The sequence below is a fragment of the Gorilla gorilla genome, chromosome 16 (genome assembly GCF_029281585.2).
Source record: "Gorilla gorilla gorilla isolate KB3781 chromosome 16, NHGRI_mGorGor1-v2.1_pri, whole genome shotgun sequence".
NCBI lineage: Eukaryota > Metazoa > Chordata > Mammalia > Primates > Hominidae > Gorilla > Gorilla gorilla.
In genome coordinates this window covers 94,095,377-94,109,132 of record NC_073240.2, presented here as the reverse complement: position 1 = coordinate 94,109,132, position 13,756 = coordinate 94,095,377, and the positions used below count along the sequence as shown (strand labels likewise).

The window sequence follows — 13,756 nt, the reverse complement described above, 5'->3', positions numbered from 1 at the left end:
AGGCCAAGGCCAGCAGATCACCTGAGGTCAGGAGTTCGAGACCAACCTGGTCAACATGGTTAAACCCCATCTCTACTAAAAATACAAAAATTAGCTGGGCGTGGTGGCACACGCCTGTAATCCCAGCTACTCGGGAGGCTGAGGCAGGAGAATCAATTGAACCCAGGAGGCAGGGGTTGCAGTGAGCTGAGATCACGCCACCACACTCCATCCTGTGCAACAAGAGTGAAACTCCATCTCAGGAAAAAAAAAAAAGAAAGAAAGAAAGCCCTGAGAAGTAAATTCACATATGTTGTCTTATTACCAAGATACCTTGAATCTTCAGTAGAATATATATTAACAAGTCTGGGTCTTATGGGCATAAAAACTAACTATAAAATTAATGTCAATTGTGACAACTAAGAAAAGGAGTCATCTTATTTAAGGTTTACAATCAAATCAAATATTCCGGTACCGTCCTCATTGGTTTAAAAGTTGACTATATATATGCAAACTAAGAGATTCAGAATTGCAGAGAAAAAATGAAGTCTTGTCACTTTTAATTTTTACTTGGTCAAAACTTTGGCTTTCAGGCATACCTACAATTTTATATTTAATTCATTAAAACATGTTTTAATAGTGAATGTCACTGTCTTTAAATTAAATCCAAAACACTAGCTGATAAACAATGTTTAACAGAAGCCATATTGATACACTAAGTATTTATTGAGCATCTACTATATGCTACACAACTGATCTCTTTAAAATGACCACAGCCAATTATTGTACTATATTAGAAAAGTTTTCATCGCTTTCATCATCCTGTATCGAAAAACAAATCCCCCTCCAAAAATAAAATCTATTTCGCAGGCCCTAGCAGCCATTTACACAATGCAAGCTAAAGTAGCCATAGGCAAAAATTATCATCTAAAATCTAGATTCCCAAATATGATTCAAAAAATTATTTTTATGAAGTAGCTAATATATAATTACCAAAAAGGTTGTCAATAATCATGTTGGCCAGGTGCGGTGGCTCACACCTGTAATCCTAGCACTTTGGGAGGCCGAGGCGTGTGGATCACCTGAGGTCAGGAGTTCGAGACCAGCCTGGCCAACATGGGGAAACCCCATCTCTACTAAAAATACAAAAATTAGCTGGGAATGGTGGTGCGTGACTGTAATCCCAGCTACACTGGAGGCTGAAGCAGGAGAATCGCTTGAGCCCCAGAGGCAGAGGTTGCGATGAGTCAAGATCATGCCACTGCACTCCAGCATGGGTGACAGTGGAACTCTATCTCGAAAAATAAAAATAAATAAATCATGTTGAGAATTCACCAAAATTCATTTATACAACCTTCCCATCAACTCTTTCCAACTATTTTTCAGGCTGTTAGAAAAACTATTTCAGAGGTGCTAACCATGTCTTCTAACATCAAAGCATAACTTCAGGGACAATCAGGCTAAAGAACTTTCTGTTGGGCTTTCAAGTTTAACTTCAAAATTAATTAATTAAAAGTAATTATAATATTGGAAATCATTAAAAATTATGTTCTATTACCAAAAGAGAACCGAAGGGCTTCTGAGTTCTATACAGGTTAAGGCAATGCTGACAAAAGGAATAGCTGTAGGACCTAGGATAAACTTTCCCAACAGATGAGACAGGAAATATTTTAGGCTTTGTAGGCCATTCAATAGAACTCCTCTGCTTGCTGCTGCTATATACTGAGAAAGCAGCTGCAAACAATAACTAAATGAAAGCGCATAGCTGTGCTGCAATAAAACTTTATTTACAAAAACAAAGAGGAACCATTTATCAACATCCACGTTTATAATAGTGTTAGAGGTATGTTCAAATGTGGGTTTGTTTGCATTTTAACTTGCCTAAGTGAAGAAAGCAGAAAATAATAGATTGGAGTAAATTAATAAGCAAAATTTCCATGTTGATTTTCTTGTACTGTGTTTCACTAAATCCCACTTTACAATTCTGACTCGAATTTTCAAAATTTCCAAAGTAGTATTTAAAATTTCTAAACAGATTAAACATGTAAATTGAATAATACTTACTAAATGCTTCCACCAATGTCTACTTCATTGTATGGGGCCTTTAGAGGATTCAGTTTGGGGTTCATATTTCTGCAGAGGACAAAAAGAATTTAACTGTATACATAAAAAATGAAAACAGATTATTAAGCACCATGATTTATACCCAAAATGTCAACATCTTGCAAGGGTCATTTGCCAATAGACCAAAACATGTATGTATGTATTAACAATACAGTCCAAGCAGAAATCATACAAGCTCTTGAGTATCACAAATTTGGCTCCTCTCTAGAACAGGTTACTACAAAATCACAAGCGTAAGTTTCAGCCCCTAAGAACTCCAAAAATGTAGGTAAATATTTGGGCTCCCCAGGTGGATCTGATGTTTGGGAACGAGTTATTTAACACAGCCAACATTGCTCTTACTGTACAGAATTGTTTCACTTTCTAGTCTTACATCTATTTACTTTCAATCCTTCTACAGGAAAGTTTACATTGCCCACCTGTAAGGCCACTTTCTCATTCCTTAGTATTACCATATTATTTCACATTATTATGTCTTTAATCAACACTAAGACAAAATGTTAAGAAACCATAGGCATCATTTCAAACTACTACTAATTGTACCAATCTATTCAACTAAACCAACACTAATCATTCCTAAAATATATACTTGATAATAAAAATGTATCCGGCCAGGTCCGGTGGCTTACACCTATAATCCCAGCACTTGGGGAGGCGGAGGCAGGCAGATCACTTGAGGTCAGGTGTTTGAGACCAGCCTGGCCAACATGGTCAAACCCCGTCTCTACTAAAAATACAAAAATTAGCCATAAATTGCTTGAACCCGGGAGGCAGAAGTTGCAGTGAGCTGAGATCGCATCACTGCACTCTAGCCTGAGCAACAGAGCGAGACTCCGTCTCAAAAAATAAATAAAAGGTATCCATACTTTCCACTAGTTAGACTTAAATACCTCATAACTAAACATGGAAAACAGCGTTTCCCATATCTCAAGTAACATACCTTTTTCATCACTTCTGTTCCCAAGTATGATTACAATAATCATCCCACCACCATAAAGAAAACTTATTTAAAAGTTCAATATGAAAATAGGCCGGGCGCAATGGCTCACACTTGTAATTCCAATACTTTTGGGAGTCCAAGCTGGGTGGGTCACCTGAAGTCAGGAGTTCGAGACCACCCTGACCAACATGGTGAAACCCCAGCTCTACTAAAAATACAAAACTCAGCCGAGTGTGGTGGTGCACACCTGTAATCCCAGCTACTCAGGAGGCTAAGGCAGGATAATCACTTGAAAACGGAAGGCGGAGGTGGCAGTGAGTTGAGATCACACCACTGCACTCCAGCAGCCTGGGCAACAAAGCAAGACTCAATCTCCAAAAACAAAAACAAAAACAAAATGTAGCAATTTAAGGTTTTTAGAAGGCAATGAAGTTTAGGATTTAAGTTAAAACTACGCTACCCAAATGCTTCTTTAGGACTAATTTTCAAATTATAGAGAAAGTCCCTGTTTATCTTCCCAAATCTAAATTCCTTTAGTCATTCGGACAGATCATAATCAAGAAATATAGCAAAGATCTGCTTCAAAATTGCTCTAAGAGTAGGTGCTAAATTATCTTCCCAAGAAATTGACAAATGAAGCAATTTAAAAGGAACACAACATATTTCTGATCTTCCAAATTTAATCTGACCTTATAAGTAACAGAGGGTTTTGTGAAGAAAGACAAATCGTAAACCAAGTAAACCCTTAAGAGAAGGGCAGAATTGACTTAAGGAATCTTGGTAAAAGAAATGTCTAAGGGAAATCCCTCACACTGCTCTGATAATGTGCTTATATGTAAGTTATCTGCCAGTAGATAGGGTTCTCACACCACCAAAGACAGAAAATGTATCTCACTTTGCATCATCACAAAAATTAGACACTAATGTAATCTACCATAGCATCTCCTTCCCCATGCATCACTCACAAAAATTACTAACAACCAAAATTGACAAAGTCTAAAATCACTTTGCCATCCTTGGAAAGACAGGAGAAGAGAGCAAAATTCAGATTAGGCAGACTATGAAAGTTGATGATTTTGCTCGTATTTCCACCTACCCTATTTCATAATATCATAGTTTCAGATTTAATAACTTACAGGTATAATATACATATTTTGGTTGTTGTTCTTTTAAACAGTAAGGACAGCTTTAGTCAATTGTCATATTATCATTAGTCATTTATGCTTTTCTTAGAAAACTTGGTTTTTAAAACCATTTTTTACTTTTTCTTTTTTTTCTCTTTTTTTTTTTTTTTTTTTGAGATGAAGTCTCGCTCTGTTGCCCAAGCTGGACTGCAGTGGTGTGGATCTCAGCTCACTGCAACCTCTGCCTCCCAGGTTCAAGCGATTCTCCTGCCTCAGCCTCCCAAGTAGCTGGGACTACAGGCGCGTGCCACCACATCCAGCTAAATTTTTTTTTTTTTTTTTTTTTTAATTTTTAGTAGAGATGGGGGTTTCACTATGTTGGCTGGGCTGGTCTCAAACTGCTGACCTCACGTGATCCACCTGCCTCGGCCTCCCAGAGTGCTAAGATTACAGGCGTGCGCCACCGCGCCTGGCCAATTTTTAACTTAAAAATAAAATCTGAGAGCACCATTAACTATAGTCATTAATATGTCTAAGAAAATTCACAAACCTCAAAGTTAAAATATAGCTTTATAATCTAAATTAAAATGACTATGATTACTATGTAGCACACGCTTAAGATATAATTGTTTGGGAAATAATTTCAAATACATGGCTTCATTTCAAAAGGCAGAGGAATGTTTTCTAAAACAGATCTGTCAAGCAACATACAAGGTATGTATCAAAACTTTTATCATATTGTTATAGAAAACATGCTACTTGAATGTTACATAAACCATCAAGTCACATATTTATAACCTAAGGATCAGAATATCCTTCAATTTAAATTGTAAAGGTTAATTACATTAAAAAATAATAGCCAATTTGAAAATCAAAGTGCACTGAAGCATTCAATCTGGAAGGAGGTAGCTGGTAAAATGAAGACATTTATCTTTCATGTACAAAAATTTTGTAAAGGAAGTTAAATAGATTATATCAGGCATGCAAACTATAAATCCTCTTATTTATAACATAATCATGGTCAGGTGAAAAATATTAAATAAAACCACTTAACTTTATATTAGGTACATTTACTACATCATTAAAAAAATTTTTTTTAAATGCTTTTACTGAAGCATTCTAAATATTGTTTAAAGACAGTACAATTCCTTAATCGCTTCTCTGAAATCAATTTACAAAGTTTGTATAAGAGTATTAGGCATGCCTTAACAATTATTTTTATCCCACAATTTGAGACCTAACAGGGATCTTAAGAGCTTGGAACTCTAAAGTCTTCATACAGATTATGAGATGAAGGTACAAAAGGAATAAAATATCAAGACCGCAGGGCTTATTTACATTGGAAGGAAGGTCTCCTGAATGCCGAAACGTGTTATATTTTCCACTCTATCACCACCTCTGATTAACAAAAGATAAAGAGACGTCCTCAACTTATCTTTCTCCCCCTTATGTTGCTCCACAATCAAATCTCAGAGGATAAAAAGTAAAATTAATTAGTTGTCCATAGTACAAATTTTTAAATAATCAAAAAACAATGACTAATAGTAAATAAAACCTAAAATTTACATTTGAAATTACCTATTTCATATAATCTATAAATGTCATGTCATGAAAGCCTTGTGATTACACAGCATGGCTCCTTTCATTTCTATAGAATGTCAGGTAATTTTTTAAACAGTTTTTATCAGAACTAATGCAATCCAATTCAATCACCAAGTTGATCAGGAGATTTTTATGACTCAAGAATTATCCCAAAATGCTAGGGTAAAAACAAATATATAAGTATCACTTTGGTTCTTAAGCAGAAAACAGTGGTAAATATATAATAATCCACCTTCCTTATAAAATATAGTACTTTAATATCGTATCTACATGATCCACTATATTTATCTTACATAATATTATCTATCTATAATAGTCATCTACATTCACATTTGCCCTCATGTGCCAATCAATTAGGTTCATTATACAAGATTGGCTCAAGCAGTAACTATCAAAACACTGAATATATGCACTAACAAAGATCTAAGTACATGTGAATCTTTGATTTAACATTTCTAGCCCTTTCCAGCTGTTTTCTTTTTTATGAATCAAATTACACCTTCTGTAGGCCATTATAAATGTATTGCCTGTTTATACTTAAACACAGATTATGCTTCACATAAGAGACCCATTTCTCAATTTCCTTAACAGTGCCCAATGACAGGAATGCCAATTTAATATCACATCAATTGCACAGAGGAAACCCTAATCTCGGCATTTGTGTTAAAGAAGTTTTGAAGTGAGGGATGTTTCAACTATTCTTGTAAATGTTGTATCTTTAAAACACTACAGTTAAAAGTCAAACATTTAGTTTTCTCTTGCACACTGTAATACACCCAAGTTTGATCGAACTGCAAAAAGGAATAAAAAGAAGTTAAGCTGAAGCAAAGGCAATAAAAATATTCCTCTTACCACCTATTTCAATCAATGGAATAAGCCAACACCAAGTATTGAAAGACTGTATTTTATTTTCCACCTAAATTTTGAAGAAAAGGTAAACTTGCCCTTATTTTAATTGGTCATTTGGCGATTCTTAAATTTTCCCAAGATACCCATTATTATACCGCATATTTCCTCTAGTCAATCACTAATAACAGCTTGACATTAATTTTCAGATTCAACGTTTACTTACAAAAAAGGCATATTTCCTTAAAAACATCAGTGGACATTCTTTTAAATTCACGTATCTAGCTTGAAGATTTTAAAGTGTGATATACATGGTATGCTGGGGGCCCAATACCTACTGCGTGTGAAAATTATTTCTATGTTTTATGCTTTAAAAGCAATTACTAAGCAATTAAATTAGAGGACTCTTTAGATGCATTAACTCTCATTTCCTAAAAAACAACACATTTTTGGACCTGTTTGAAAACTCATGAAAACAATTAAAGTGAGTATTTTAAATCTATTAAATGCCTAAGATATGAAAGTGTCTATTTAGTTTTTGAAATGTTAAGAATCCTACGATCAGCAAATGCAAAATTACAGACCATTCCTAAAATGTGATTTGTACAATCAAAAAAAATAAAAAAAGACTTAAGACTGTATATACCAGATTTGTAAAAACATAATCTTGATGACTTTACTGCAGATTTAACCACAATCCTAAAGCACCATTTTATTAGGAAGTACTAAATGTCTTCCTGCTCCAATATAAATTACATGCATCGACTGTCTTGATAGTAATAGAAGTGTTTTCAATGTCAAGCAAAGAAATTTGATGGTTTTCTCATCCTTTCAGTGATAAGCAGTCTACAGTTTGTTTCATTAACAAACTTTAATGGTATTTTTCTACTTAAATGTTGGTAACTATTCAATTGCAGATGTTGGGTAAAAACATTTACTTACTTGCTATATAAAATACTGACTTTCCCAAAGATTTCCTTTATCCTCTAGGATAAAACTCCAATGTCTCAGTCTTCAAAATGGCATACCTTTTGGTGAAAACAAATAAGATTCTAAACTTAATTATGAAGCAAACAATAGCAAGTAAAAATAAGTGTTTTTAAACTTTTTAATTACAAAAAAGAAACTAAAATCTATGCTCAAAACCTGATTTTTTAAATGTTCTTCCCTAAAATCTATCAGTATGAATAGCAAACTAGTTCAAATTCTCCAATAAGCTTATTTCTTTAAATACTTAAAAGATTAAAATTGTTTGCACAATATACAGAGTTAAACAGAAAAAAAAGCTATCTTTGGTTCATGGTTTTCCTCAAAATCTAATCAGTCTTCTCTTGTTCCCAAAATTAAACAAAGGCTTAAAGGACCTTCAGTATTTTAAACTATTCAAAGGGTACATTAAGTTACAATGGCTATGCGTATACACTTTTAATCTTTCCTGCAGTGAAAAGGCTTAAAGGCTTTTGTCAAATTATTTGATAGTTTACTCATATTCATAATCACAACTTTTAAAAATGATACCCATTCATTAACTGAAACGTAAATTATTAAAGATAAAACAAAAGCCTAATAAGCTAATTTTTGTCAAAACAATAAAAATTAACCCAGTCTTACCTCAAATAAAAGAACTCATTATTTGTTCAGAACCATCAGCAACCAAATTAATTTTAATCTCTTAAGTCACCTTTAAAAAAAAGAAGAAAGATGATATTAATGTTTTGATTTTCAAGCATTTCTTGGCCAACGATTCAGTGTGATGAAACAAGAAAATATTCCACAGACAAAAATCTATGGGCAAACTGAAGAGATGGCTCATGGACATATAACCTGTATACATTTATGGTTGCAGTTATTTCTTATCTTAGTATCTATCAGTCTTTGTTTTCCTCATCTTTTGGCTGTATTGACCAATGCTAAAGATTAACGCATTGAATTAAACAGAAATACAGAAAATTCAAATTTTTGGACTGATTTAAGATTATGAACCTTTTTTTTTTACTTTCCCTCTTTTTATGACAGGCAATAAACAAACAAAGAAAAAGTTTACCATTCTTCAAGACAAATCATCTTAACATCTCCCTTACCATCCGGAAGTATGTTTTACAATCATGAGCAATTAAAAATTAGCTCCTCCAAGAGAAATTAGTGAAGTTAAAATGGCCACTGGTTACTTTAAATTTTAAACCACAAGTTACTTGATCTCACCAAGTGGGATACTAGCTTTGTCTCTAAAGCTACTCTAAAACTTATAGTATGTAGACCCTTACTCAATTTCCAATCAGGGTCTTCAACATTTTCATTTCAGTCTTTCTCCTCCCCCATTTATCATGTAAAAAGATCTTTCAGGTTAAACTGCTAACAATTATTTTGCATTTCACAATTCAAAGAGGATTCTAAAGAACTAGATTCAGAATATTCATTTAAAACCACTTTCAGTGTTCAAAAATTTCAGAAACATTGATTTGAAAAACCAAAATTGGTACTTAAGACAGATTCTGTAAAATCAAGATATGCGCAACTGATGTAACATGTACCACTATAGGAAGGCTACTCAAAAAATAAAACAATTTTACTGGAAAAATGCCCTTAGAAATATGGTCGAATAAACCAGTATCTGATTTCAGATATACTATGTAAGTCTGCCCAACACTATTTTTACGTAGTTCTGCACCTTTACAACACAAGAGCTCCGCAGAATGAAGACAAATATATTCTAAAATACACAAAGGTTTGTGCGCTTCTGGTTTGTTCTTCAAACCACTACACTTAAAAATTACCCTTCCAACATTTTTTAAGATTAGAGACTATATAGAGAACTCTAGTAAATTTTATGAAACCTGTACTTTTAAAATACTGTTCCCTTTTAAGCATATCTAGATTTTTATACATGCAACAAATGCAACAAATATGGCTCCTCTTCATCGCCCATTACCGAGAGCAGTCCTACTTTATTCATATTTACATTACGAGAAAGTAACTTCAGGAAGAGATTTGGTGTCAGAATGTTCTTTTGTGAAAGTTTTTCGATCATGGCTTGTGATAATATGAATTCTTAAAAATAATTAAATTATGAACTTTTAAAGACTAGGAATTGACCCAAGTACGTTCTAACATTCAGGTGTGAGAAGTTGCAGATAACGGCTCCTCGAGACCTTTTTAAAAAGTACCAAACAGTGTATTTAATCATATTTAAATATCAGGAGATCAAATGATCTTGGCGTAATTACTCGGTAAAATAAACTACATTAACCAAACGTCATCAGCTAGCACCGTAATTATCAAATCTATTTCCATTAAACAGCCTTGACGACACAGTAAACTTGTCTTCGTAATTCTGAAATACCAGAAGCACTCCTCCAACTTGCATTTTTCAAAGACAACCTTAACGTCATAAAGGTTTAATAAGCAGCAAGTACCTTCGCATGTATCACTGCAGCCGTTTCAAAATCGGCTTTGAAAGAGTTAAAAGCCAACACCCAATAGGAGGGAAAAAAACAAGTTTTATTTTTGTTGAAACGTAGTCAGGGTTCCATTGTTCTTTTAAATTCGATCATGAAGATGAGTTCCCACCTCACCGGAAAGAGGTTAAAAAGCTCCTCCGTTGGAGAACCTGAAAGGGATTTTTTTACCCTAAATACCAAAATAACTCACCAGGACAGAAAGGGGCTCTCCACGCCCGATCCCCTTCGGGCTCTCGCCAGCAGTCACCCGCCGCCCCTTTCCCGGCGGATCCAGTCCCGGCGACGAGGCTGCCCCCCGCCCACTTGCCGCCCGCGGGCTCTGCAGCGGGGCCCCGCGTGCCCCCTACCCCGGGACCCTACGACTCGGGCCCAGGGCACCGAGGCGCATCCCGCCGGCGAGAGCCGGCCCCCGACCACGGAGGGGCAGTGCGAGAAGAGCCGAGCGGCGAGGCCCGGCCCGCCGCCCCCTCCTGCTCGCGCGCTCAAGGACATTTTGCTTTTCCTCCCAAGGACAAAGGACAATAAAAGGAGCTAGGGAGCCACTTACCGGGTCCGAGCGCGGCCACCGGCACCTCCTGGTCGCCCAAACCCGAGTCCCGGACCGGACCGCCCGCCCGAGCCTCCCGCCCGCGCCGGGTCCAGCCGCCGGGGCCCGGGGGAGCCTCCGAGGCGGCAACCGCAGCGGCGCTTTCGGCGTCGTGGGCCCGGCCGCCCTGGGCGCCTCTGCCGCGGGCTGTGACGCCGACGCGCGCGGCCCGCCTCGCCTCAGCCGCGGCAGCCCCACTCCCGCGGGCCTGCTGGCCGTCCGGGCGTAGGTCCCCGCCGGCCGGCGGGCCTCACGGCCACGGCGGAACGCCTGACAGCTCGGGGTGCTGCTGCCTCTCCGGCCATCTTGTGCCGTGTGTGTGGTGTCTCTCTCCCGTCTCCTCTCTAGGCTTTACTCCCTCCTCCTCCTCCCCCCGCCCCACACACCACACAACATGGCCTCTTCGCTGCGGCGGCAGCGGCTGCGGCGGCGGCAGGAGCTCCGCCGCGCTCCAGCCCGCTCCCCTCCCCCACCGTCCCCGCCTCCCGCCCGCAGGCCCGGGGCCCAACGCGCACGCGCGCCGCCGCCCGCCCGCCGCGGCCATTGGCTCCACGAGCTTCCTGCATCCCCTATCCGGGAGCGGCCTCACGCACGCTAGCTGGCGTCTTCCTCCCTCCCAACAACAACTGCTTCCATTCTATTGGTTAATTTCAACCCCACCCCTTCCGCCTCCTTCGTGCGGATAGGCTGGCCTTAGTGCCATTCACTGCCCGTAGGCGTTTCTGGTTTTCTTGAGAAGCCCCGGGCCACGATTGGCTGGTGATGGAACCTTTGGGGTTGGAGCTGAGCTGTTGCTTTTCTCCCCGCAGTGCGGACCCCTCCAGGCTAGCTGGAGGGTTCCTGGTATGGTCTAGGCCAGGCTAGAATCGTTAGTGCAGGGTCTCACAAATAGTGGATTCGCGTCTAGAAAAAGCTCTGGCTTCGGTGTTTCTAAGTTCCGATTTTGTCTTTAAAAAAAGGGAAAGAAAAAAATGACTGACAGGATGATGAGCAAACAAGATACAGGCCCACAGCCCTTGGGCAAGCAGCCATATCCTCAAAATATTTGTTCTAAGCACCCAGGCCTTCCATGAAGGTCACACAGTCAGGACCAATGGTTTTACCATCAGCACATTACCTAGCCCCAGTATCCGAGTTGAGATGCGATTTATTTGTGGATTTGTAGACTGCCTGTTGCGCATTTACCTGAGAGCCTAAAAGAATGTCTAGTGTCTTGTGAGCTGTCGTCATGGAAATCAAAAAAAAAATTAAAAAGAATGTCCAGTGTCCTGAGGCCTTAGCGAATCAATCTCAATACCGGTTGACTGGATTCCACCCTGTAGGACAATGTTTGTTAGAGTAGCAATTTGAACCTGAAAAATCATAGTCTACCTTTTCAACCTCCTTCCAGAGAACCAGGCAAAACAAGTTTCATTTGCTTTCGGCAAATCTCACTTTTTTTTCGTTACTTCTTCCTACTTTAACGTGGAAACAACTCTAAGCAGACCATAGGAAAAAAATGAAAACCTAAACTTTCCTGAAATGGATGGGGAAAAAAAAAAAAAGAGGTAGCTCTTTCCCGTTGCCGGTATTTAGAAATCTTGCTCCTTTTGGCAGGGGACCTGGGGAAAATGAAAGGAACACCAGATGCTTAGTTTTACCGGATTTTTTTTGAGGGGAGGGGCTTAGGGGTGAGGGAAACAACTCTTCAGTTCTTTTGAGCCTCTGCCCCTGGGTTAGCATCAGAAAATGTTACATACATGTAGAGCCTAGGAAATAGTTTGGCCGCTTTTTAAAATGACACAGTTGTTGATTGATTTGGCTCAGTGTAGCATCAGCCACTTAGGACAGAGTTAGGACTTGATCCCAAGTCTCCTGACTTTTTATAGATCTTGATTTCCTTGTATGCAACCAGGCCACCCTCCTTGGCAGTATACTTTGAACTCTAAGTAGGCACACACACACACCCACAAAATACTTCTTCAACTGAAATTAAATTTTCTCCAAGAGACATTTAATTTCCAAGAGACATTCCCTTACACAGTGTAGCTTTGGACACCGTGGACCTGCAACAAGGCTGTTTTTGCTGAAATAGCCCCATTCTGAATCCTTTTTTCTCATTCTTCTGGTGTGTTTTTGCTGTGCTGTTGTTCACTCCCTTTTCCTTCCATTTTTCCCCTCTTGTTACAACCTGAAATCCCTCTCTGATTGTGCCTTTACAGATTCATCACCGAGTACATCTATGCCAGGGAAACAGGCCTGAGCAGGCATTTATTAAAACAGTCATGGCTGAAAAGCATTGAGTTAGCTGACTAGGTGCCAGACATTGTTCTCAAATCTCATTGGGGATTAACTTGATCATACTGCACTCCAATGAGAGACAGTTATCGTCCCTCTCTGTGTCTTATCCCTATTAGGATACTGAGGCTCAAGGAGTTTAAGTAACTTGCCCGGGTTCACACTACCAAGAAGTATTTTAGCCCAGATAATTTGCCTTCAGACCCTTCGGCCTCTCCCAGTTTTCTTTCAAAAACTGTCCCTTCGCTGAATAGGTCATTTGGATCTTTTGTTGTGTGGATCCTCCAGATTTGCCAGCTCCTCCCTCCTATGCTTCATTGGAGGTATTCTACCTTTAGAATCAAACATGAGATCCAGTCTAATTGAATCCCCAGGCTTCGCCCCACCCCATTGCTGTCAATCTCCTGATGCCACCTGGGAGCCCTCCAGCTCTCTTGTTTGCTCCCCCTTTGATTTCTGGACCCCTAGGATTCAGCTTTGGAGTGGCTCAATTGTATGAAGAGATACCTTGGGTGACTTACATAAAATAGCTTTCTTTTCCCAAGTTTACATCCCACACGATGTCGTCTTTAGAGAAGGCCCTTTATTGAAACTTTGTCTGCTATCACAAATGACAGCTATGATTTCCTTTGCCATAGCTATACCATCTCTTCAGTCATCCCTCCTTACAGCAAGAAGAGTTCTATTGTAAATAAAAAGACCTGACACCTGGCAGACCACATCCTACCCCCTCCACAGCTCCTTTTCACTCTCAGTGATCTGCCAGAGAACCAAGAGGAAATCCCTCCCACCCCCAAGTCACACTGACTCCTGTGACTAC

The 13,756-nt window shown here is 38.9% G+C and overlaps 1 protein-coding gene across 6 annotated transcripts in view; it reads right to left on the bottom strand.

Moving 5' to 3' along the window:
* The window catches only part of CHD2 (chromodomain helicase DNA binding protein 2), a 144,824-nt gene extending 133,693 nt beyond the window's left edge, over positions 1-11,131 (bottom strand). For 4 of the 6 annotated variants that reach the window (XM_063698855.1, XM_055364203.2, XM_031002048.3 and 1 more), the window contains exons 1-4: positions 10,621-11,131; positions 8,227-8,296; positions 7,558-7,643; positions 2,044-2,112 (exon numbers count right to left, since the gene is read on the bottom strand). The gene's annotated coding sequence lies outside the window, so the exon portion shown is untranslated. Of the gene's footprint in view, positions 1-2,043; positions 2,113-7,557; positions 7,644-8,226; positions 8,297-10,028; positions 10,155-10,263; positions 10,354-10,620 lie in introns of those variants that run through there. The other 2 variants (XM_055364205.2, XM_063698854.1) reach the window with 2 other exon arrangements.
* Between the last annotated feature and the right edge of the window lie 2,625 nt (positions 11,132-13,756).